Here is a 26,854-nt window from a genome sequence, read left to right as displayed (position 1 = left end):
GGTTGGGACAGTTGGAAGTCTCATTGCCCTCCCCGTCAGGATCTCATGTGGAGAGAGACCTGTCCTCCTGTCTGGTGTGCTACGCATACTCATGAGTACCAAAGGCAGAGCATCAGGCCAGCTTAAGGAAGTCGATGAACATACTTTGGCTATTCGGGACTTCAGCGTGCCGTTGATCTGCTCCACGATACCTGAAGCCTCTGGTCGATAGCTACAGTGCAACTTCTGATCAATGTTCAATGCAGAGCAAAGCATTTTCACAACTTCGCTGTTAAAATGAGTTCCTCGATCTGATTCCAGGGAGTTTGGCACCCCGTAGCGCGGGATCAACTCTCTAAGCAACAACTTTGCTACTGTGAGTGTGTCGCACCTGCGTGTAGGGTATGCTTCGACCCATCTGGAAAATATGCATACAACCACCAGAACATACCTGAGGTGGTTGCTTTTTGGCATTTCAATAAAATCTAATTGCATTCTGTTGAAAGGCCCCCCAGACCTCCCAATGTGACTCATTGTAACTGGTGTTCTTTTCCCTACGTTTAGTTGCTGACATGTAACACATCTCCTACACACTGCTTCTGCTGCAATCCTAAACTTAGGGCAATACCAAGTCTGCCTGAATACCCTCAGCATGGCATCCCTTCCTAAGTGTACTGGACCATGTATCCGTCGTGCCATTGGACTCACTAACTCCTCAGGTAACACTGCTCTTCCATCTGCTGACACCCAGAAATCAATTTCACTTTTCACACAACCTGCTGTTTCCCATGCCTTTTTCTCAGAATCAGGTGCATTTTCTTGCATGTTTTTCAAGTCCTCCCAAGTATCTACTGTTTCTAACATCATGTTTAATTCGGTCTTTTCCTGAACCCCACCTACTTCCACCTCCGTGAAAGAATATCCTTGCTCCGCACAATAGCGGGCAACTTCATCTGCATATCTATTACCTTGTGACACAAAATCGGTATTCTTGGTGTGGGCTACACATTTGACGATTGCGATTTCAGCTGGACCTTGTAATGCTTCTAACAGTAATCGCACAAATTCTCCATTTCGAATAGGCGAACCAGAGGAGGTCATGTAACCTCTCTGAGACCACAACTCCCCAAAATCATGAACTACACCGAAACCATATTGGCTATCCGTATAGATGGTGACTCTAACTTTGTTTCCTGCTATACAGGCACGTGTCAATGCAATGATTTCTGCTACCTGAGCGGAGTGTACTCCTTCCAGGCAGGCGGCTTCCACAACTCCTGTAATGGTGCAAACAGCATAAGCTGCTCTCAACCGACCAGTATCGTCTCTTAAACATGAGCCATCAACAAAGAAAATTTCATCAGGGTCGATCAATGGCTCATCCACGATATCTGGTCTTGGTTTCGTGCATAGTTCAGTCACATCAAGGCAATCGTGATCTTCACATTCCTCGCCTTCTATATCGTTAGGAAGTGGCATCAGAGTAGCAGGATTCAAAACAGAGCACCTCTTAAGGGTCACGTTCTCCGCAGCAAGTATAACTTGCTCGTAGCGCGTGAGCCTACTGTTGGTCATGTGCTGTGTCTTGGTCCTGGTCATCAACAATTCCACAGAATGCGGTACATACACCACTAACTGGTGTCCCATTACGATATTTTCACACTGCTCAATGCTGACACCTGTTGCAGCAACGGATTTGAGACATCCGGGCAACGCTGCGGCTACTGGATCTAAGGTAGCCGAAAAGTAAGCAACTGGTCTACGGGCATTTCCATGAATTTGCACTAAAACTGACAAAGCACAACACTCCCTCTCACAGCAGAAAAGTGCAAATGGTTTCTCATAATCTGGCATTCCCAAAGCCGGAGCACAACACAAGTCTTCTCTCAGCTGGAGGAATGCCATCAAACAATCATTGTCCCATGGTACCGGATCACTCACCTCCTTGTGCGTCAGTTTTTGTAAGGGTTTTGCTTTCAGTGAAAAGTTAGCTATCCACTGTCGGCAGTAACCAACCATTCCTAGAAACATCCTGACTTCTCTCTGCGTCGTAGGCGCGTTCATTTTCATTATCGCCTCTATCCTATCTGGTGACACCTTGCGCTTTCCTTTTTCTATCCGGTGACCCAAGTACTGTACTTCTGTCAGACAGTACTGCAATTTGCTCGGAGATACCTTGTGTCCATTTTCAGCTAAATGGTTCAGCAAGGCAATGGTATCTGTCTTACAGGCCTCTTCTGTTTCTGACGCAACAAGTAGGTCGTCTATGTACTGGACCAGAACCGAGTTCTGTGGCAGTACTAGACTTTCAAGGTTTTTCTTCAGTATCTGAATAAAGATTGATGGGCTGTCAGTAAACCCTTGTGGAATACGACACCATGTTAAAACGCGATTCTCCATTTTAAAAGCAAAAAGGTACTGGCTCTCTTCATCCAATGGGATGGAAAAGAAAGCTTGACAAAGATCTATCACTGTGAACCACTCAGCTTGGAATGGTATCTGAAACAATATCACTGATGGATTCGGTACCACTGGACAACATGAAACAACTATGTTGTTAATTTTTCGAAGATCCTGCACTATTCTGAATTTCCCACTAGGTTTCTGCAAACCCATAATCGGGGAGTTACATGGACTACCCACGATTTCTTTCAGTATTCCCTGTTGAATCATAGAATCGATTACGGGTTTTATTCCTGTAATCGTTTCCGGGGTCAGTTTGTACTGGGGCGTTCTTGGATATTCATCATTTGGTTTAACCATAATCTTCACTGGTTCCACTCCTTTGATCAGTCCTATCTCTTCCCCAGTAAAATCCCATACTTCGGATGACACTGCACCTCGTAAATCCCATGGGAGCTCCTCCTCTGTCAGTGTAGGATACAGCTCTATGCATGTTCTTGAATTTACAACTTTGAAGGTAGCGTCATCATCTGTCGTCTCTACCTCTACTCCCTGAGGTGTGCAGTATATGGTGCAGTTCAGTTTGCACAATAAGTCCCTTCCTAGCAGACACACGGGACTAGAATCACACACTACAAACTGATGTTCATCTGAATAGTTCCCTATTTTCGCTGACACTGGTTCCGTCAAAGGGCTAGTCATTCTCTTATTTGCAACTCCTACCACCTGAATTGTTTCCCCCGACATTGGTAGATCTGGAACTACTGCCGATCTCAAGGTTGATCGAGTAGCTCCAGTATCCACCAAGAATGTTGTAGGACACCCTGCCACTTCAGCCTCAACAAACGGTCCTCTTTGATCCACTTCTAAAACTGCCCCGAGGGTACAGTCCTCTTCTCTACTTACACGTCGTCCCGTCAATGGATCAACGTAGTAACACTCTTCTTTACCTGTAAACAAAGGCATTTGTCTATAGACCTTTCCTCCTGTCGTAATCTTTGGTGGCTGAGGGAACTGAGCTCGTGGAGCCGAAGTCCCCCCTTTGGCCACATTACTTCTTGACACCGTCACCCTTTGAACTGGAACTTCCTGAACTTCCTCCTCTACTTCTATTTCTCCGTTTTCAGGGTTATAGGGACACTCGCGTCTCCAATGTCCCACCTGGTGACACTGATGACACTTTGTCATAGCAAGGTCTATTCTAGGTCTCGGGTTTTCCTCGCTGTCTCTATTCTGACTGTTTGGTTTTCGTCCCATTGTCCCTGTTCCCTGTTGGTGCTGTCCACCCTTTCCAGCTGACTGCATCTGCACTACCATCAATTTTTCCTTTAATTTCTTTGCTTTGGACTCTATCTCATCACTACAGTATCTTGCGTATCGCAAAATCTCATCCAGGGGTTTGTTTTGCCAACAAATTAAATGCTGCTGAATCATCAGACAAATATCGGGTCTCAACCCCAAAACAAACTTTGATACAAACTGTCCTATATCTTTGGGGTCCATTACATCTAGTCCACTGTATTGTTTGAATGCTTTCAGCAATCGTTCGTAATACTCATGGACTGTCTCCTTTGGTTCCTGCCTGTTCGGTCTATTTTTACCCAATCTATGTCTTGTGGGGGCACTTTGTCCTTCAACCATGTAATCACCCTTTCATATTTTAACATTACACTTTCTGACGGTCCATTAGTACGAGGATTCCTCTCTGGTTCTACGGTTGGCCAATCGACACTAACCTTGCATGCTATCCACAAGTCTCCTGGAACCACAATATCAAATAAGGTGTTCAAATCAATCCACAACACCTTTGAAATCTTGACAAACCTCTCTACCTGCTTGTACCACTCTACCGGATTTTCCCTTAACTTCGGAAATGAGTTTGTGAATGCAGCCAAATCTCCCCTACTCCAGGGCACATGTACATAATTCCCATTCGATATTTCCCGCAAAGGGAATGCCTCCATCTGCATTAGTCTTCCCTCCGGAGACATCACATTCATACTCCGCCTAACAGTTCCCTTTTTGGACCACCTCTCTTCCCATTTGTCCAGGTCCCGCCATGTTCTTATTCCTGTGATCAGTTCCCTTATGTGTGTTTTTAGTCCAGTTGTCCTCCTCTCATCTAAGTCCTGATCTGAATACTGCAACCTGTGGTTACCCTGTAATGCCTTGGTTCTGGATAAATCTACCATATACTTGTCTGCCAGTTCAGCCAGTTTCTCATGAGTTGCTCTTGCCTTCCGAGTAATGTCCTTCGCCATAAACAACAGCTCATCCTGCTCGTACATCTCAATCCTTTCTAAAGCCAATGTACCATCTATTAAATCGTTCAGATCAGATCTTAAGCTGGTCACATCGAGTCTTTTGGCTTTTATCACAGCTTTTAATACGCCATCTCCAGAGAGTCTATTCACATCCCTCCCATCACAGCTCTGAGTCCTACGTCTAGGTTCAGGCGAGTTGTGGGGAGTCCTCCCTTGCTCCCATCTCTCCAGGTCCCATGCAGTTCCATCCTCTCTGGGTGTATGGTGAAACACTTTCCCATTTCTCATAGTCCCACAATTCCCATCCTGCATGGTTTCCCTAGATGCATGGTAAGACATTCCGTTATTCCCCATTTCTTCAGCATTTGCCGGTGGTCTCTGATCTCTCGACTCATGGCAAGACCCTTCGCTGTTCCCTATGCTCCCACGACTCCAATGCTGTACGTTATCATTAGGCGCATGGTGAGTGCACCTAAACCTATCCCTGTATTCTTGTGTCCTTCGGTCTCCCTCACTTTGAATGAGACGAGACATCTCTCCACATCCTGTACTTCTCTCACTTCTCTCCTGCCCATTTCCACCGTCAATATGACGTATAACTCCTCTACTCTCCTGACTTTTACCGTCCCACTCCTGACTGCTTGCGCTAGCCCCGCAGTGAGACAATGTTCCATTGCCTCGACTTCCCCATTCTGCTTCTGCTCTTGGCCTGTTGCTTTGTGCTTCTGTTTGACGCATCCCATTCTCTCAGGTCAGCCCTCAGCTTTTTGTAGGATTTCGGCCGTGGTCCCCTCAGGTCCATCGGTCCTCTCTGACCCCCCTGTTCTACTACGGGACCCACTGCTGAATCCAATGGGGTGCTCCAAGTTACTGGTCCTGGCAATTGCCTCCAGGCATTGGTCGTGTTATTCCTTCTTTCCATCTCGACTCTTTCTCTGTCTAGCTGTACCTGTTCTTCCCCTCTCCCTTTCTCTGGGCTATAGATCGACCGTATAGGACCTATGGTAACAGGTACTTGAAGAGCCTCTGGCAATCCATGAGACTCAGCCCTCTCTGTTGCTGGCGTCTTCTGCACCACAAACCTTCCGACTACTCTCTGTACAGGACTATGTTGAAGTGTCCCTTCATCTTTGGTAGGTAGGTACCCAATCCGCTATAGGGAGTGGCCTATACCCTTCTATGCCAACCCTGTCTTCCTTTGGGAGCCCCGTACCTTCTGTCTCACTAGTGTCCGGAGGCGGTCTATCTATCAACAACCTATTTATGAGGCCGTCCTCCGACTCACTCTCATCATCCTCCTCCATGGGTTTCTTTCCACCTGTAACCTCTCTCAAGGGGTACAACTTGTCTACTTCAATCGTCCGTACCCTCCATTTCTTGGCTTCCTCATCCCATTTAGCATCTTGAACTGCCCTTACTGATCGCCTTACCCTTTCTTGACGTCTGTTCTGATTCCTGTCGTGCGCCGCCCTAATCCACGCATTAAGGGCCTCAAACTGTGTTGGTCTAGGCAAAGGTCTCAGTGAGGACATGACTGCTTTCAGCTGATGCAACACTTCTAGTCTAAAAGTTCCGTATTTCGGAAAGGTCAATTCCTCATTCCCTTCTGTAATCTTACTCCAAGTATCGAGCCACAGTATAGTATGCAACCCAACATTCGCTGCCATATAGTAAGCTGGTGTACCCTCTGGCGGTGCCTCTTCCCCGGAATAAGATTCCCTTCTTTTTCTCTTAAAAATCCCTCTCAAACATTTAAAACACTTCATGTTCAAAATCTACGAATTTCTATTTTCTCCGCGTTCGTTTACGTCCTGATGACAATCCACCAATCCCAGTGCGGTTTTCTCTAACTGGCCTATCACAGTGCGGCTCTTCGCTGATGTCACACCAACCGCCCTATCACTGCGTGGCTTTAGCCGACGTCACCCCAACCGCCCTATCACAGCGCGGCTCTCGCTGACGTCTCTCGTTCCAGCGCGGCTTCACACTGACCGACCTATCTCAGCGCGGCTCTCGCTGACGTCACTCGTCCCACTTTGCAGCAGTTCCCCTCCTTTCTCCGCTCGTCTCCCGGTCATGCATGCGTCCCATTCATACTCTGAAAAAAATGATTACTTCCGACCAAGCAATCACTTTTCTCTGACTGTACGTCCACAGTCTAACTGTAATTGTCACCTTAACCGACGAAATGTATTTTTGTTGTACGTCCAGACAATCGCCTTCTCTGATAGGTTACTTGCACACGGTAACTTTCGACCTGCGTCCGTTACCCACACACGCACTCTTGCATTCCCCCTATATCGGTCCTGCGGCGGTCAATGGTACCTCATGACCTCCTTACTCTGGTCGACAATTACTCTGGATGTTCGGTACACCCGAACCACTTAAGCTCTACCCCGAACTTAAGATTTTACCAGGTTGCGCGCGCTCACAACCTTCTCACAATCACACTACAGGCATTCAACTCCGCATGACATTACAATACAAATACAACACAAAACACCGCAATCTGTCCACGCATGACCCTTGTTATACTCACTCTCGTCCGATACTGCTGCTTTTCTCTCTCTCCGTCAGTGCCTTCTTCGGCAGGCCACCTCTCGAGCTCTAGGGACCTTGGGGTAAACTAACCTAGTCTAGATCACCTTCCTCAAGAAGGTAACCATCCTCACTCTGCTACCAACTGTTAACGCGGGATTTCTGGTCTATAGTTATAGATCTAGATCCCAACTCAGGTCGACTGAACCGTTGGTACCTGTCATTGAGTAAAAGGCAATCCACAACTAAGTTAGTCAGTTAATGACTGTTGGACTTTGGCCCTTAGGGCAGGTTCACCCCTAGACTTTTTGCGTGAAATGGTGACCTGGCAATGGTGATTTTAGGGATTCTGCGCACTTTCACTGTGTCCCAGTGGAAAGTGCGTGCGCACTCGGAGTGCATGTGCTGAGCTAGGCCTGCCCGCCCATAGGAATGCATGGGGAATGTATGTGTCCCTGGTAGTTCCTGATGCGTGGGGTGTACAGGCTTGAGTCTGGTATGTGTGAACTCGTGAGAGTGAATGCTGCGAGATGGTGTATGCAGCATGTATGTGTCTAGTAGCGAAGCGCCATTTCTAGACATGGCTGTACGTGTGCTGTGAGGGTGCTGGCATGTGATTGGCTGGAGCTGGCTGGCATGCCAGGCTCCAGGAAGTCTGGATGGGTCTGCCCGGTGGTGAGTGGGAGATTAGCATGAGTGATGTGTGGGAGGAGTGTACCTGTGTCCTGGATGGGCTGGGTTTTCCCCACACAATGCTGGCTCCGCCCCCCTGTGGTGTGTCTAATGACCCAAGCCCTGCCAGTGAATAGAGAGGGTGGTTGAGGTAAACAGGGTACTCAAGAACCAGCTGCGACTGGTTCCGCCCCCACTCTGCACCTTCAGACAAAGGGAAATGCTGTATAAAAATGGGGCTGTGTCCCCACAGATGTTGTTCTCTTCCAGGATCCTGAGGGGGCTGTTGCTGCTGCTGCTGGGCCAGAGGACCGCCACTTGGGGTGTCTCCCTGCCTGGAGACCCAGTGTGCTGGCTCTGGGCCCAGCCTTGCCCCCTGCCCCTTGAAAGGACTTTTGCTGGAGCTTGTGCTGTGCCTACAGCACTGAGAGCGCTGCTCTCTGCCCTTCAGCGCTGGGGAGCGCTGGAATCCCTGCATAGCGCTTGAAAGCGCTTGATTTTGGCCCTAAGCGCTGTGAGCGCTGTGTTTTCATCCTGTGGCGCTGGAGAGCGCCTGCCCGTCGTTTCTAGCGCTACTAGCGCTTTGAGAGCACAGCCGGTGCCCACCCGGCATCTGATCGCCCCGTGTGGCGGTTTGACGGCGCGGGTGCCACCCCGCTCATTGCCGCTTTGATTTGGCCCGTTTTTGTAATTTACTACGAGGGAGGCCACCCCTCGGTAAATTCATCCCCCGCCTGCCTGCCTAAGAAGCGAGCCGCCGCGCTGCCCGCGGCGACCCGGAAGCACTGGGCCGGCTGACCAATTGCAGCGCGGCCCGAGACAGGCAAACCGGAAGTCCCGCCTCGCCGCCGGGAGAGGAGAGCCCAGCAGCGAGGAGAGGCGGCGGAAAGGTGCAGGCGGGGCCCCGTGGCGGAGAGGAGAGCCCCGCCGCCCACAAGAGGAGAAGTGTGGTAAAGGAGCCCCCGAGGAGCGGGAGCTCCCGTGAAGAGCCGCCGGGCAGAGGAGGCCCCCGTGTCACGTCCCGGTGAGTGCTGGGAAAGAGGAGAGGGGGGCGTCGGGACACTTTGCCGGTGTCCGCCCCGCCCCCTCTCCATAGCGCGACCTCGCGCCTGTGATTATTGAGAGCCTGTGAGGCTCTTGGCAGCCAGTTATGGTCTAAAGCCCTGAGGGGCTCCGGGAGCATTTCGGAGAGCTCGAGTCCCCCGAGTGGGACTCCGGCGACCTGGGCATATCTGTCACGAGCCCAGAGAGGCTCAGGGGGCCATTATTTCACGAGCCCTGAGAGGCTCAAGGCGCCCCAGTGTTTAGAGCCTGCGAGGCTCTTGGCCAGCATTATTGCTTTGGGTCCCCAGAGCGAGGGACCCCCCAGCCCAGCGAGGCTGTATCTTTCTGTTGCTGGAGCCCTGAGAGGCTCAGCAGCCCCCCTTGCTGGTGAGAAAGCCTAAGAGAGGCTCACCAGTGCCACAGTGGTGGTTCTTTGAGCCCAGAGAGGCTCCAACTTTGCGCTAACTTTCCCTGCTCCAGTTGCCCAGCACTTTGTGGGCAACTGCCACGTTTAGGCCCTGACATTGGGACACCGGGACAGTCACAGGTGGTGACTGGTGAGTTTGGGGAAGTTGGTATTTGTTCTGCACCTCTGAATGTATTGATTATGCGTCATGTGCCTTACACCTCTGAATGTATTGTGATGCATCATGTGTTTTCCTCTTACACCCCTACAGGTATTGTAATACATAGGTGGTTGTTTTCTCCCTAGTACAGGTGGTGCTAGTGAGGTCCTGGTTACCAGTGATTACTGGTTGTGTGCTATTTTGTGCTATATTCTATGTTCTAAGTGCTATTTCTGAAAGTGCTACTTCTGATTCCTGACAGTGGTCCAGGTGGCCCTGTCTTGTACATATCCCTTGTAAATTCTGCCCGTGCCTCTGGCACATTGTAAAGTGTGTGTTTTATCTAATGTGTTTTGGTGTAATACAAAGGCTATTTTTCTATAACCTTGTGTGGAGTTTCCTTTGTGGTGGGCCTTTGGTTGTTGTTGCTGGGGTGCGTGCGCAAATACTTAGCCTACATCGCCTCCAAGTTTAGCCTTGCTGCTCGCGCCACGTTACCTAGAGGGTGAGTAGGGGTTATCTTGGCGTGTAACTCCCTTGCCCTGACTTGGGAGTGGTGGTCTCTGACTGACCTTGGCGAAAGCCCTGGCCAGCCAGGGATCCCATTTCCAACATTGGCGGCAAGCGGCGGGATAAGGATTTGTGTTTGCCTTGTACCTTAGTAGCAGCTGGCTGCACCACAAAACTCTGCATTTTAGATGACCACATTTTAGGGGATTGTATTGTTTTTGAAATTCCATTGTTTCTTCTCCTGAAGAGTGTCATTTGATTGTGTTCAGTACATTTGTCCCCCGCCCTGCTTCCAGAGTTTGGTACCTGTGTCGCTTTTGGTCAGGTTGAGAAGTCAGGGGTGGTAGAAACTGCCTTACCGATCCGAGGGGAGGGTGTGTGTGGATGAATGGTGTGTTTTCCTGGACGCATGAGTATGAGTTCTCTTTGATAAGGAGATTATTGAAGTTTTGGAATTGTGTCCTCTTACTTCAGATTGTTAAGTCCCCTGTGTTGCACGTGTCTGTGAGCATCTTGCCAAGATGGAGTCTGCTTTTAATGTCTGGGGTCTGTTTTTGCATGAACTGAGAGAGTTTTGCGAAGAGAGAGACATTGCAGTGAATGAGTCAGACACCCAGTCCCAACTTAGGGGTAACCTGATCCAATGGCAGAAGGATGACTGGGAGCGTGAGCACAGTGCGGAGAGGGCCCGGGTCTCACACCATGAGGGTGGTGGGTCAGAGGGGAGCCCTGAAGAGTCTGAGGAGGAGGGAGAAGAGGATAGCACAGGGACGCCAGCAGATAGTGAGGACCCCATAGATAGGGAGTCCCTTGCTGGGTCCAGTTTAGGAGGCAGCGCCTCATCCCTTTCCCTGTCCCCAGAGGAGCTGGAAGATAGGAGGAGAGAAAGGGAGCACCAGCTGGCTTTAGAAAAGCTCAGGTTGGAGCATGCCCAGGCTATGGCACAGCTGGGCATTAGAAGGCAACAGCTGGAGGTTAAGAAGCAACAGCTGGAGACCGAGAGGGTCTTAGCGCAGGACAGGATAGAGGAGGCTGAGAGGGCCGCCACCAGAGGCAAAGTAGCTCTGGAGGGTAGACTATCCCCTGCGCGCAGTGTTGAGTGTCTGGATCCCCCAGGGAGGGTTGGGTCCAGTGGTGGCAGCTATTTAAATCTCAGTCTAGAAAGTCCCAGTTCCCAGAGTATGGTTCCTGTTTCCCCAGAGGAGGAGAATAGGTTGAGGTTTAGGAACCTTAGGAAACCGTCTCATCAGTCTTGGGAAGACTTTGAGGATGACTGTTGTGAAGCCCTGTGTGATTGGGTACGGGAGCCCACGAAATGTGATTGGGACCTATTGTTCGATATGGTTCTCAGAGAGCAGTTGCTCAGTTGTTGTTCACCAGGGTTGCGCCAACACCTGTTAGGGTGTGGATTGTCTGAACCATGTGAGCTGGCAGAGGAAGCAGACCGCTGGGAAGGGACCAGAGGTTCTGTAGAGTCATTGGTGAGTGACTCCAAAAGTAGTGGGTTAGGGATCTTCCAGCCCAGCGTGGTGGAAGAGGCTCAGTGTAGCCCAGCTAGGTCCCTAGTTAGTGAGAAGGGTGTAGGGGCTGACTGCCTGGCTCAGTGGAGCAGGAGTCAGTGGGTGGCTGAGAGCCCCCAGAGGCCCGAAGCCCTGTCTCAGAACCTGGGTGGTTTCTTGAGGGAACACCAGGTTGGGGACCTAGGCTGTCCTGTTAGTCCACTTGAGGAAGATCTCCTAGTGAGTAGAGGACCTGGAGCGTCTGTAACCAGAGCTCCTGTGGTTCTAGAGTCTGGCAGTACCGCTCCGGTAGGGAGGGTACAGGAGTCCAGAGTGAGGAGTGATTGGGGGAGTTCCCCAGTGGAAGGACCAGTGGGTCAGGGACTACCCAGTTGGGCTAGGTTCCCGTATAGTGACCATGGTGACACCACTTCTGGTCTGGGGGATCGTCACGCACTGTCAGGTGGACAGAGGGCGGGAGATCTGCGCCAGACAGACAGTCACGCAACAGATGTGACATTTGTTAGCCTCAGGGGGATTGCGTGTGAATCCCCAGAAGTCCTGGAGTGCCAGGCAATTGTTCCACCGAAGGTTTTAGACCAGAGGTTGGAAGGCCAGGTTCAGGGTCAGCCTGACCTGAAGGGTAGGACGACTGTAACCAGTGTCCTGACCGGTTATTCTTCCAGAGGAACTTCTCCAGGTGGGAGAGGGCAGACCTCTGGAAGGGGGTGCAGAGGGTGGGAGAGCCCACCTCTGACCCCGGTGCAACCTGAGTGGATAAGTCCTGGGTTGGAATGGCGTTCTAGGGGTACCCCTCGCAGAGGGAGGAGGAACCCTAGAAGAAGAGGTAAGGGGAAGAGAGCCTTCCCTGAGACTCCTGGTCCGCCTGAGGTTGTAGGCCTTAGGCTGGAGAACCAGTGGCAGTCTAGTCCTGTCTTGCAGACAGGAAGAGTGGAAAATGGCTCCTATGTGCCAGGGGTTACTACCCCCCGCTCTGCGAATTGGCATGGGCCAGTGGCACCTGGGTGGCCCAGGGCCTGGTCCTGGCCGCGGACAACTTGGGAGTACCAGTGGGGTAGCCCAGTTGGTCCAGACAGTGTGTTTAGAAGGAATCCCATGGGTTCACCGTGGCATAGAACAGGAGGGTGTCCCTGCAGTTGCGGGCCTGCGTCCGTGTTCTATCGCCCCAAGCAGGGAAGTCCATCACGGTGGTGATTGGTCTCCCCTGCGTTTTGGCTGGAAGGGGGTTATGTTGGACTTTGGCCCTTAGGGCAGGTTCACCCCTAGACTTTTTGCGTGAAATGGTGACCTGGCAATGGTGATTTTAGGGATTCTGCGCACTTTCACTGTGTCCCAGTGGAAAGTGCGTGCGCACTCGGAGTGCATGTGCTGAGCTAGGCCTGCCCGCCCATAGGAATGCATGGGGAATGTATGTGTCCCTGGTAGTTCCTGATGCGTGGGGTGTACAGGCTTGAGTCTGGTATGTGTGAACTCGTGAGAGTGAATGCTGCGAGATGGTGTATGCAGCATGTATGTGTCTAGTAGCGAAGCGCCATTTCTAGACATGGCTGTACGTGTGCTGTGAGGGTGCTGGCATGTGATTGGCTGGAGCTGGCTGGCATGCCAGGCTCCAGGAAGTCTGGATGGGTCTGCCCGGTGGTGAGTGGGAGATTAGCATGAGTGATGTGTGGGAGGAGTGTACCTGTGTCCTGGATGGGCTGGGTTTTCCCCACACAATGCTGGCTCCGCCCCCCTGTGGTGTGTCTAATGACCCAAGCCCTGCCAGTGAATAGAGAGGGTGGTTGAGGTAAACAGGGTACTCAAGAACCAGCTGCGACTGGTTCCGCCCCCACTCTGCACCTTCAGACAAAGGGAAATGCTGTATAAAAATGGGGCTGTGTCCCCACAGATGTTGTTCTCTTCCAGGATCCTGAGGGGGCTGTTGCTGCTGCTGCTGGGCCAGAGGACCGCCACTTGGGGTGTCTCCCTGCCTGGAGACCCAGTGTGCTGGCTCTGGGCCCAGCCTTGCCCCCTGCCCCTTGAAAGGACTTTTGCTGGAGCTTGTGCTGTGCCTACAGCACTGAGAGCGCTGCTCTCTGCCCTTCAGCGCTGGGGAGCGCTGGAATCCCTGCATAGCGCTTGAAAGCGCTTGATTTTGGCCCTAAGCGCTGTGAGCGCTGTGTTTTCATCCTGTGGCGCTGGAGAGCGCCTGCCCGTCGTTTCTAGCGCTACTAGCGCTTTGAGAGCACAGCCGGTGCCCACCCGGCATCTGATCGCCCCGTGTGGCGGTTTGACGGCGCGGGTGCCACCCCGCTCATTGCCGCTTTGATTTGGCCCGTTTTTGTAATTTACTACGAGGGAGGCCACCCCTCGGTAAATTCATCCCCCGCCTGCCTGCCTAAGAAGCGAGCCGCCGCGCTGCCCGCGGCGACCCGGAAGCACTGGGCCGGCTGACCAATTGCAGCGCGGCCCGAGACAGGCAAACCGGAAGTCCCGCCTCGCCGCCGGGAGAGGAGAGCCCAGCAGCGAGGAGAGGCGGCGGAAAGGTGCAGGCGGGGCCCCGTGGCGGAGAGGAGAGCCCCGCCGCCCACAAGAGGAGAAGTGTGGTAAAGGAGCCCCCGAGGAGCGGGAGCTCCCGTGAAGAGCCGCCGGGCAGAGGAGGCCCCCGTGTCACGTCCCGGTGAGTGCTGGGAAAGAGGAGAGGGGGGCGTCGGGACACTTTGCCGGTGTCCGCCCCGCCCCCTCTCCATAGCGCGACCTCGCGCCTGTGATTATTGAGAGCCTGTGAGGCTCTTGGCAGCCAGTTATGGTCTAAAGCCCTGAGGGGCTCCGGGAGCATTTCGGAGAGCTCGAGTCCCCCGAGTGGGACTCCGGCGACCTGGGCATATCTGTCACGAGCCCAGAGAGGCTCAGGGGGCCATTATTTCACGAGCCCTGAGAGGCTCAAGGCGCCCCAGTGTTTAGAGCCTGCGAGGCTCTTGGCCAGCATTATTGCTTTGGGTCCCCAGAGCGAGGGACCCCCCAGCCCAGCGAGGCTGTATCTTTCTGTTGCTGGAGCCCTGAGAGGCTCAGCAGCCCCCCTTGCTGGTGAGAAAGCCTAAGAGAGGCTCACCAGTGCCACAGTGGTGGTTCTTTGAGCCCAGAGAGGCTCCAACTTTGCGCTAACTTTCCCTGCTCCAGTTGCCCAGCACTTTGTGGGCAACTGCCACGTTTAGGCCCTGACATTGGGACACCGGGACAGTCACAGGTGGTGACTGGTGAGTTTGGGGAAGTTGGTATTTGTTCTGCACCTCTGAATGTATTGATTATGCGTCATGTGCCTTACACCTCTGAATGTATTGTGATGCATCATGTGTTTTCCTCTTACACCCCTACAGGTATTGTAATACATAGGTGGTTGTTTTCTCCCTAGTACAGGTGGTGCTAGTGAGGTCCTGGTTACCAGTGATTACTGGTTGTGTGCTATTTTGTGCTATATTCTATGTTCTAAGTGCTATTTCTGAAAGTGCTACTTCTGATTCCTGACAGTGGTCCAGGTGGCCCTGTCTTGTACATATCCCTTGTAAATTCTGCCCGTGCCTCTGGCACATTGTAAAGTGTGTGTTTTATCTAATGTGTTTTGGTGTAATACAAAGGCTATTTTTCTATAACCTTGTGTGGAGTTTCCTTTGTGGTGGGCCTTTGGTTGTTGTTGCTGGGGTGCGTGCGCAAATACTTAGCCTACATCGCCTCCAAGTTTAGCCTTGCTGCTCGCGCCACGTTACCTAGAGGGTGAGTAGGGGTTATCTTGGCGTGTAACTCCCTTGCCCTGACTTGGGAGTGGTGGTCTCTGACTGACCTTGGCGAAAGCCCTGGCCAGCCAGGGATCCCATTTCCAACAATGACTTACTCCACTCTAAAGAACCACTGAAGCTTAAAAGTTTTAAAAGTTTATTGTAAAGCCAAACTTAACTGGAGATACAAACATCTCAAAATCAGATTTAAAAGATATATGGGTATCAATACAAACATTAGCTTTCTAAATGCTCTTAGTCTGCAAAAGAATACCACCAAAGCCAATTCAAATATTATCAAAGTTGCCAGAATAGATACCAGCTGTAGCTTTTGAGTCATTTACAGAAAGGAAAAAATCAGGTTAGACTGTCCCTACACTGGACTAAGTGACATCCCTACTTAGCAGATCTTAACCTAAAAAGGTGTCAGCAGTGGTGACTTCCAAAGAAGATCACACACTTCCCTTAGTCTTTGTTTCAAAGTCGATGTCTCGCAGTTCCCTATCTGCCTACCCATCCGCTCTCTTAGGTTCCTCAGATCATCTGCCTTAACTCCACCCAGGGGTGCTGTCCCTAATACAAAATCACATTCCCAATAGAGACGCCCCTAGAGACGCCCCTCACGTGGTGTTGGTTCTGGCGGCAACTTCCATGCTGGTACTCCTTCTAGGCCCATCGTTAGCGTTGACCTTGCTTCCCAGGCTCCTCTCCGGCAAGACGGTACCCCCTAGAAATTCCTGAACACTCCTCCAGGCCTGTGCCAGGCTCTCTTGAACAAAAGTCTATTCATCACTTTCCTGATTACACCCCCTCGCACCTGCAAAAGACACTTTCTCTGTGGGCCCCAAATTCCGACCTCCACCATATCTTGAAGTCGTAAACCATTTGAACAGGCTCTACAGTTTGTGCCTAACACAACTTTTCTCTAACGAGCACATGCAGATCAAAAGAAATGACTTTGTCTATTTAGGCCTATTAAAACTACATGAAACAAGCCTATGCACTCTGTAAAACATTTAATTTCTTTGTTAAACAGGATTCTAACTTACTACACACACAAATTATATGGAAAACACTTCTATATTATATATTTCAGTTCCATGATCAATACTACTTTGAATTACAATAACATTGAAATCCACTATCTCGCAAGAAAGTGTAACAGCATCCTGTACTCTATGTGAACTGCCATGTGGCCTACACATTTCTACGTTTAGCAGAATTACATTTTCCTCTTCCACAGCCACATAACGTAGGATTCCAACATCATCTTAGTATTTCTACACAATTCTACATTAGTTTTCACACAGATATATGCATTCTACATTTAGTTAAACACTTCTTATGTATTTTCACTCTATTAAATCGACACTCTTATAACATGTTTACTAGACTAATATGACGTGCTTGTAAATATGGTGCACTTCTACAGTTTTTCTTAATTTGCGCTCTCTCAGGAGTGTATCATAAGTTGAACTAAAACTGGGTTGTACCTTCTAAAAATTGGGTTTGGCAAGGGGAAAATGAAGGAGGGACCTTCGGATGTCAGTGAAAATTAACTGACATGCCAACAACGGTGTACGTCGTCAGGCTGTAGGAAGTTAAACTGAGAAAAGGAAACACCCACAGTTACTCAATTAATTCTATAAGCCATGCTGACTCTAGACCTTCTGTTCATCTGATTTCTCCCTGACCAGGAAGACTCGCTTCTATATCAGAGCCCCAGTTGCCATTGGCTGACCTGAACATCCGCTGTTCTCAGTCTCTGTTTGATTGCTCTTAATTCTCTCTACCTGGTCTCTTCAAACCTCGAGTGCTAGTCTGACACGTCCTTACACCCCAGAGATGTAAATGTTGCCTAGATCGCTATAGAAAAAAAGACTATAGACATATTCGTCACTCCCAGGCCATTGGGCTATGCTCTTAGGAATATTGGAGAAGTCTTATGTATTCCAATTATCACCACAATATCCATTAACTCAGCAATACAAAATATTTGTAGAATGATATGAATGTGAACCCAAAACATTGTTTACCATACATCCATGATGTATTAGTTTAATCTTCCTGTTTTCCAAACATTGTTTACAGTACATGCCACATTTATTAGTCTCATCTTTCCATTTTCCATCTGGCATCGTATTGTTATTCTGTCTAGTTGCCAAAAAATGGAACTCCTCTGGAGAGATCACCAATGCATCCACTTCTCCTTAAAAAAACACCGTACACAAGCATGCCCACCGCCTCTCCCGTAGAAGCTGGAACAAAGTCACCAAAGACCAGCTCACCTCCGCCCTCATCAGCACCCCATTGCAGACTACACCGGACGCTAACACCGCAGCATGCAACATCCACTGCTGGATCACAAACTGCACCAACACACTCATTCTTCCTCAAGAAAGCCACATAAAGACACATCAAGAAAACAAGCTGCTTTACCCCGCACTCCAAGAATCCAAACACTCCTGCCAACGACTTGAAAAGACATGGAAGAACAACAAAACCCCCGAAACACGTGCCACCTACAGAGCAGCCACCAGGGCACACCACCATCTCATCAAATCTACAAGGAAGAAACCCTTCCAAGACAGAATCCTCACTAAAGCTCACAGTACCACAAAACTTCTCTCCATCATCAAGGAATTCGCCAAACCCTGCAGAGAAACAACAGCCGTACCACCCTCCCAAGACTTCTGCAGCACCTTCTTCCAATTTAAGATTAAGATGATCTATGACAACTTCAAAAACCAAGACCTCCGCAACGCTCCTGCTCTCCCTCCAAGTGACGCCACCCAACAGACCCTTCTCAAATGGACCCCTCTCATGACAGAAGACAACTTGAAGACCATGAAAAGCATCCACTCCGGAGCACCCTCGCACCCCTGCCCACCTCTTATCTTCCACAGAGCCGCCTCAGCCATCGCACTCGAACTACGTAGGATCATCAACTGCTCCTTCGAACCCGCTACCTTCTCCGACTGGAAAAATGCTGAAGTCAATCCCCTCCTGAAGAAACCCTCAGCAGACCCGACGGACCTCAAAAACTTCAGGCCCATCTCCCTGCTTTCTTCCGCAGCCAAAGTCTTTAAAAAGGCCGTCAACATCCAGCTAGAAAACTTCACCAAGGGTAACAACACCAGCAGAACTCAGCGAGTCAGACTCTCGCCCTTACTCTCTGAACTGATAGAAGCCAACTGTGGAGTGCCCCAAGGCTACTCCCTCAGCCTCACCCTCTTTAACATCTACATGGTCCCCCTTGCAACTATCATAAGGGCCCACGGGCTCAACATCGTCTCTTACACCGAGGACACCCAGCTTACCTTTCCCTCACCAACAGACCCAACATCATCAAACACAACTTCTGAGAAGGGATGAAAGCTATCACCACCTGGATGAAGAACAGATGCCTGAAACTCAACTCAGAGAAAACAGAAGTCCTCATCCTTGACTCCAACCCCTCCGCATGGGACGACTCCTGGTGCCCCCCTGCGCTTGGTAATCTCCCAACCCCAACGGACAATGCACAAAACCTCGGAATCACACTAGACTCATCTCTCACAATGAACCACCAGATCAATGCCGTTTCAATGACCTGCTTCAACAACCTCTGCATGCTTCAAAAGACTTTCAGATGGATCTCATCTGAATCCAGAAAAACTGTCACAAACATTCTCATCAGTAGAAGACTGGCCTATGGCAACGCTCTCTACGCCGGAATCAAAAACATTTGCATATTCCACACCGTCCAGAACGCCGCAGCCAGACTGATCCTCGACATCCCCCACCACAGCCACATCACCCAACATCTCTGTGATCTCCACTGGCTCGTACTCAAAATAAGAATAACCTTCAAACTCCTCATCCACGCATAAAAGGCCCGTCACAACACCAGAGCAATATACCTGAACAACCGTTCCCCCTTCCACGCACCCAAAAGACATCTCCGATCAACCAACCTCTTGGTCGCCACCATTCCATGCATCTACAAGACCAGAACAGGAGGAAAATCCTTCTCCTACCTCGCAGCCAAGGCCTGGAATGACCTCCCCCGCCCCTTCCAGCAAGGCCCCAATCTGCCCCAGTTCAGGGAGGACATCAAGACCTGGCTCTTCGGATGACCCCAGCACTCAACGGAGTGGCCGGCTCCCTCCCCCAGCACTTTAAGACCCTCATGGGTGAGTAGTTGCACTTTACCAACCCTAATTGAGTGATTGACTAGTCAGTTTACTACCAGTAAAGGTACTAGTAGTAAAGTTGCTACTAGTAAATTTATTAGTACTAAAGTAACTCATAGTAACTTTTTTGTTAACAAACCAGTTTACCTTTCGGAATTAATAACAATTATATTATTATAATTACAAAGATGAACTATAGAAACTACACTCTGATACCTTGTAATGCCATAACTTATTTGTATCCAGGAAAAGGGTGAAAGAGAAGGATAAGAAAATGGAAATAAGAAAGAGAAAGAGTATGCCCAAAAGTAAAAATATAATAAATAATAGATACTTCATGGAATAACAACACTGTCTAAAAAGCATGGTTTTAGACCTGGCATCTTTGGCGTGGTTTCCCCCTATCTTGTTGCCTCTACTGCCTGTATTTTTGATGCTGTGCTGGATTTGGTTTTTGCTGGTAAAGAAGCTTTGAGCACTTTGCCACTGCTGTTCAGTGTCAAAGTACAAGTGCTCCCAGTGTAAAGTGTTATTGTGATTGGTTCTCCATGATTGGCATATTTGTGTCACCAAGAAGTCCCTAGTAAAGTGCACTGAGTGTGCCAGGGCTGGTGATAACAAATGCTACTAGTGGGCCTGCAGCACTGATTGTGCCACCCACATGAGTAGCCCTAAAATGGTGTCTCAGGCCTGCCACAGCAGTGCCTGGTGCAGTCTGTGAACTGCCATGTCCTCCTGGTCAGTGTCCCCACTGACCAGGCCAAACCCTTCCCTTTCTGTACACATTGGTCGCCCCTATGGAAGGCCCAAGGTACCCCCCGGGCAGGGTGCAGTGTATGTGAAAGGTAGAGCTTGTACTAGTGCAGGTGACATGCTCTGGTAGTGAATTACAGCCATTTTTGTTTTTCACTGTTGTATGGCTATCTTGCCCCATAGGCTATCATGGGGAATGCTGGCCACAGTGGCTACCGGCATATCTTCCCATAGGAGCAAGATAGGACATAAAAGTTTGGTATCCCTAAACTCAGAATTTAATAACACATCTTTTAGGAAAGGTTGTTTTTAAATCATGTGTTTGTGAACAGCACTTTTAGAAAGATGATGTTCTTTTGTCTGACCTTTCTGTGTGCCTTGGCCTGCTTGTGAATTGACTGTCTGGTTTGAGAGTGACAGAGGCTGGGAGCCCCCAGGAGGCTGGCTGAGTCAGCCCTAGGCTGAAAGACTGCATCTGCATCTTTAGTGGTGGGAGGGGATAGCACCTGGGCCTAAATAGGGCTGTGCCTGCCTCCCACAATGCTGGCTCCACCTCCTGCTGGGTGACTGACGACCCTGCCCCTCTCCCTGAAAGGAAAGGAGTGGCAAGGAAAACAAAGTGCTAAAGGAACACCCAGAACTGGTTCAGACCAGGGTCAGAGCCCTCTGCCAAGGAGAAAGCTCAAACTGAAGAAGGAAGACTGTCCTGCTGTTGCTCTGCTGGACTGACCTGCTGTTGCTTTGCTGCCAAGGAGAGGGGAAGGACTTGCTTTGTGCTGTGTCCCCTTGCTTGAAGGAATATCCAAGGGCCTGAGAAGAGCTGCCTCCCTGTTAAGAAGTCCCAGGAACAAAAGGACTTCACCCCCAGCTTCCCTGAAATCTGCTGTCCTTCCTAGAGTGCCTGGGCCAGTTGTGGTGCTTCTGGAAGTTGCACCTGTGTTGGGAAGCTGGACACCAAGATTTTAAAGACTTTCTGCAAGTTTTGTTGCATCACTCGATTGCGGAGCGCATCCCCGTCGAGGAAATTCCCGCTGCTACAAAGGTCAAGATAATTGCAGCACCTGTTGCCGCCGCCAGAGCCGTCATATCCCTCGTTTGCGGGACGCAGCAGACTGGTGCGGGAAGAGTATCATTGTTGCGAGTATCGTCGCTGAGCCTGTCGTCACTGGGTGAGATCGTGGCACCGCTTGCTTGCGGACCGCATCACGTCGCTGCGAGAATCGTCGCAGAGCCATCGCATCGAGGAGCTGCAAGAGGAAGGTCGCCCCTGGACCGTGCATCGTCGCCCCAGAGATCGTCGCAGCCCCAAAGATCATCACATCGTGCCTTTGAAAGCTTTTTCACTACGGAACCTCGACACCGGAATCCATACAAGGTATCGCATCCCTCCCCGTACAGACCAAAGTCACCGCAACCCGCCCGCTCCATCTGGAGCGGGGTTGTCGCATCGCTTCCCCAAGGTCTAGGAGTGACGCAATGCTTGTTTTCTATCTCACCAGCTTCTGTTTTGGAACTTTGTTGCATTTAAAGGTACTGTTGGCTAAACGTGACGCAACTGTGAACTTTTCACGCAACTGTGGATTATTTTATCGCAACTTTAAGAACTCTTTTGAAACCATATTCTTGAACTGTGTATGCTGGATTTTATGTTGTTTTGGTCTTGTGTAGTTTAGATAAAATACCTTTATTTTTCTAACTATTGTGGAGTCAGTTTGTGGTGTTTTCACTGTGTTACTGTGAGTGTTGGTACAAATACTTTACACATTGCCTTTGATAAGCCTTGACTGCTCGTGCCAAGCTACCAAGAGGGTGAGCAGGGGTTATCTCAGAGGGTTTTCTCCTTACCCTGACTAGAAGCAAGGGTCCCTATTTGGACAGTGGTACCTACCTCTGCCAACTAGAGACCCCCAATTCTAACACATGGTTTCAAGGTTAGGCAACAGTACATACACAAGTATTTACAATAGTTTCATGAAGATTTAGAAGCTGCTTCTGTGGAAGAAGATATTTTAGTAATGGCTGATGTTTTTACATACACGTTAGTGGAAGAGGGCAAAAGAGTTATGCTCTTGCAAATAGATTGGAAGCAGTAATCCGAACACCATTAATCTTTTGGTTGAAACAGATGCAAGCTTTAGGGGGATTTTTGAGTGACTTTTCCAATACAAAGAAATGCATTGTGTTGTGTTGTCATGACAACATACTTTTCGCTTCTGCTTGAAATACAAAAGCAGCACATAATAAGATTGGCTAGTAACATATTATAATACTGAAAGGACATATTATATATAAACGCTGAGAAGGTCATCCCTCTTAAAAATGCAGCACCCTGTATGCAATTCAGATTTACATAGAGGCCAAAACCTGACACCTCCCCGCCCCCAGCCCAAATGATGTTCAATTCCATTCAGAATTCCACTCTAACAGGACAGAGTGCTATGGTCCGCCATACTCAGGCAGAAAAAATACTTGGGGTTTGCTATCTATCTGAATGCAAATGATGATGTGCAAGAGGCAATGACACACACGTTGCATTCTTGACTAGTTATGTTTTCACAAGTGAGAGACACTGTAACTATAGGGTAAGGGTATTGGGGCAAAATATACAATTACTAATAACTACTGCTATAAAAGAGAAAGATAACAAATGAAAACTATTTTTACTGCCATCTTGTCTTTGAAGAGGAGATTTTTCATTTCTAGGCCCAAATTTACCAATACTTTGCACCGGTTTGCATCACAAACTAATTTCTTGTGTTGAATTAGGATTTACCTACCATCACAAAACCTGTTTCCCGTGAGTGGGATATGGGTATTTCCATGCAACTACCCATGGTTTTGTCTCAAAGCCCCATCTACTAAAAAGGCAGCCAGTGCTTAGCACTAAACATGTGTGCATCCTAGAGGCAGGGGTGAAGTAAGAAGCCATGCTTTTCTACAATCTTTTCAAACTTTGCATGAGTTTTATTGCACAGCACACATACAAACTTGAAAAAGTTTTAAATTATAGCTGTGCATTGTAGTCTTGTGCTGGAAGAGTACCTTTCCAGTACAAAAGCTATTGTAGGCATCAGACACACAAAATTGAACAACGGTGCAAGGGGGTGTGTGTAGCCACAAGGCAGCATAACGTTCTCCAGTGTAGTAGGAGAGAGATACAGTGCCATATCTTAGTATAATGGTGCTGTTCTGCTCTGTCCCGTTAACGGAACATAGCAAAGAAACTTTGGTTGCTGCACTGAGTTGTGTGAAAAGTTGCCAAATCTGTCCCCTAGTGTGGTACTAAATTCTAAATCCACTCTATGTGGTATCTTGGTTTCTTGGGAAATCGTGAAAAATGGTAGATGGGATCTTTGCTGTGAAGGAGATTTGAAAATGTAAAGTCATCTCTCTGAAGTGGGAGAGGTATTCACAATTGCAAATGTTATGTTAATTTCGCTTATATAGCGCAAGGCTACCCCAGCAACGGGGCGTCCCAGCGCTTGCAGACATGCCTGAGGGCAAGGCAACCTAGCCCAAAGAAGTGACGTGTAGCGCCTTTTTAGATACCCTAGGTACAGGGGAACAACCAGGTTTTGATTTGTTTCCTAAAGGACAGGTAGTTCTTTGTAGCACGCACTTCAGAAGGGATCGAATTCCACAAATGATATTACAAATGTACCTCTGCTCCTTGTTCTAGCCATGAAACATTGTAGTTGCACAAATTGCTTGAATAGCCCATTTCCCACTTGAGTGGAATTTGAGTGTGACTTTCTCTACACTCACAAAAGAGAAAGACACACTTATAAATGTGTGTACATATCACTAAAATTAGTTTGTGAATTCCTGGCCAAAAAACATCAGCTTACCTTTAGAACCATATTTACATTTGTGTATAGGCCTCATTGCTATCTATGGCAATGCAATTGAATGACAATGTCTTGACAATGACTGGTTCCGGCATCACAACTGTTTGAACCAACTTCAAATATAACTGTGTTTAATGTTTCTTGTTTTGAGGGCAATTCACCTGAACATTGAAGACCTTTTTTGCTGGCCTTTCTGTTAAATCTCTGTCTGAATTGACATAATCCCCACATCAAGGTATTCCAGGGAGTTTATGTATAAAGTGAATAATATAGGTGCCAAGATGCAACCTTGGCGCACCCCTCTACCTGATTTAAAACTTGTAGTACATTTCCCCTCCTGCGTCATCCTTATTGACGCTTTCAGGTCTCTGTGTAACTGGGCCAAAAAATACACAAGGGGCCGGTCGAGTCCTAGGTCCAACAGCATGGTCCACAGCCTTGATCTATTAACTAGATCGAAGGCCGTGGACAGGTCCATGAGACCCAAAAAAATCGAACCCAAGGTATTACTTGAAGGATTCTTCGTACCCTATATCAGTCTTCTAGACTCCTGGATTCACGAAGGTAAAACAGGCCTTAATCTGAAATAATAGTCCAGAGGTGTACATATTTACCTGTGCATGTGCCAGAAATAGGATCCTTTTGGCTAAGCAGTCACCAGTCCTGCAATGATTCATGTATAGGAAGAACGGTCTTCAGTGGCAAGGAAGCAATGGACTACTGTAGTTGTTCAAATTCCCAATTGATGAAAACATGTGCATCATGGCCCTCGTCAAAGCTGATAAAATGAATGTGATTGCAACATGATCAAGCTTTATGTTAGAAATTCAATGAGTTGTTCCAATAGTTATGTTGACATCAAGTGGGTGGTGAAGTTTGTTTGGGGCTCGGTCTATAATTTTTATTTCTTTTGACAGGCTTTGAAAAGTGGAGAATTCATCATTGTTCAACTGTTTTGGATCAGTTGTTACTTCAATACTGTTGGTGAAGTGCACACCTTTACCAAAATCACTTGAAGCACTTTCTTTTAAACTGTTATTTTTGTGGCAGTGGAAGTACTTCAGTGGATTGTTGGAAGTGTGTTTATGATTGTATGGAGTTCAGGTCCCAAGCTAGTCCTTGTTTTTTGCATATTGGCTGGTTTGCGAAATGGGCTTCCTTTTGCAATGTGACTGATGTACTAACTAATCAGTCTCATTGCAAAATGCCCATTCACAGGATGTCCCAGAAACTCCTGTCTCGTTAATTCGCATGAGACAGAAGTCCACAGAGGGACACATTCCCTGCATGTTGACAATTTTTTAAAGAAGCCCCTGTCTGCCTTGATCCCCTCTGGATGTTGCATTACAGGGCGTGTGCATCAATGATCATGTAGCTTAACTTTAAAAAGATATGCATACTGACCTCAGTAACCTTCATCATCTACTGCGTAATCCCAGCCAATGATGTCCTTCGTTGGTCATAAAAAGAACAAGGGGAGGGGATATTCAGGAAAGAGTGTGGATGATAATGTCAAGTTCGCCTCCAAAGAATTTATAGGATGAAAATATTCTCCTTTTTTTCAGTTCCAATTAATAAGCATGGATGACACCTTGTTTCACTTTCTTAAACATCAAGGACGTTGACATTGCCAGAATGTCATACTTTAAGTGGTGCATTGGAACCGTCCTCAATTTTGGCGCAAACATCAAGGACGGTAACTTCTGCATTAAATCTCAGACAGATTCAGTTGAACATTTTCATAGCTTACACCCTAGCTCAGCTTGGTGTTTCATGGTCTGTCAAGAGCAAGTCCAAAAGAGGTGTATCTGTATCTTAGATGAATGCTTACAATATGTTTTTGAGTGACATCCTTTTGTTCAATTACAACTAGAAGGTAAGGAATTCAACTTCATTTTGATCTACTATTTTACCATTGGGTCGTGAATAAAAAGCCAGTGATTTGTGATTACATTTCACGTGTGTTGCATTCATGAACTCATCATGCGTATTCTTTCTCTGGAGGCAACAACATCCTGTACTAATTCCCATTTACAGACTGGCCAACTAAACAAATAATGCCTCACTTCAGTTTAAATGGGAAGCCACAAAACTAGCACAGTGTGGAACCATCATTAGAAGAAAATTAAGAAGTCACTTAGTTCTAAACTATGAAATCAAATCAACAGGTACCATTTCCAAGTTTGTCAGGCTTTGCATTTAAATGTATTGGCTATCCTTAATGCGTCAATAAAGAAATGCTTTGTCTAAGTTATTGCAAAGTTTTACAACATAATGACCCGTCATAAAAGTCAAGCAAACGTACATTTGAAAAATCTAATGAACAAAATTATTGTTGTGTGCTTTTAGAGTTTGCTGACTTTTCCTGTAGTCCCAAACAGAAATATTGAATGTCATGCAGGCATACATTGACCGATGGACCCATGGCAGACGAACTATCACTCTAAGATTTCTGTCAGCTAAACCAGAAGAGACTTCACCATCAGAAATCCGGAGCTCTCCAAATAAAGGAGGGGAATTGCAAGTTTGTCAGATGCTTCCAAGTATGATAAGCTCCCCCTCACCTCAGCAGTCCACCACGGTTCCATTCTGAGGACCATCAGCTTCAACCTCTACATGGAACCCTTTGAGACTCCATTCACTAACAACAGCAGCAAAGTTTACCCATAAACTGATGAAACATAACTCTGCTTAAAAGTTGAATTTGCCATACAAATTCAACTTTTAAGCAGTGCCTCAGCTGGATCTGCCCAGGCTGGCCGGGCACCAGCTCCCCAGGCTCACCCATTGCCCCTGTCACCACAGAGTCTCCGGGGAGACTCCACACCAA

The sequence above is a fragment of the Lissotriton helveticus genome, chromosome 4_1 (genome assembly GCF_964261635.1).
Source record: "Lissotriton helveticus chromosome 4_1, aLisHel1.1, whole genome shotgun sequence".
NCBI lineage: Eukaryota > Metazoa > Chordata > Amphibia > Caudata > Salamandridae > Lissotriton > Lissotriton helveticus.
Note: the sequence above shows the minus strand (reverse complement) of the source record.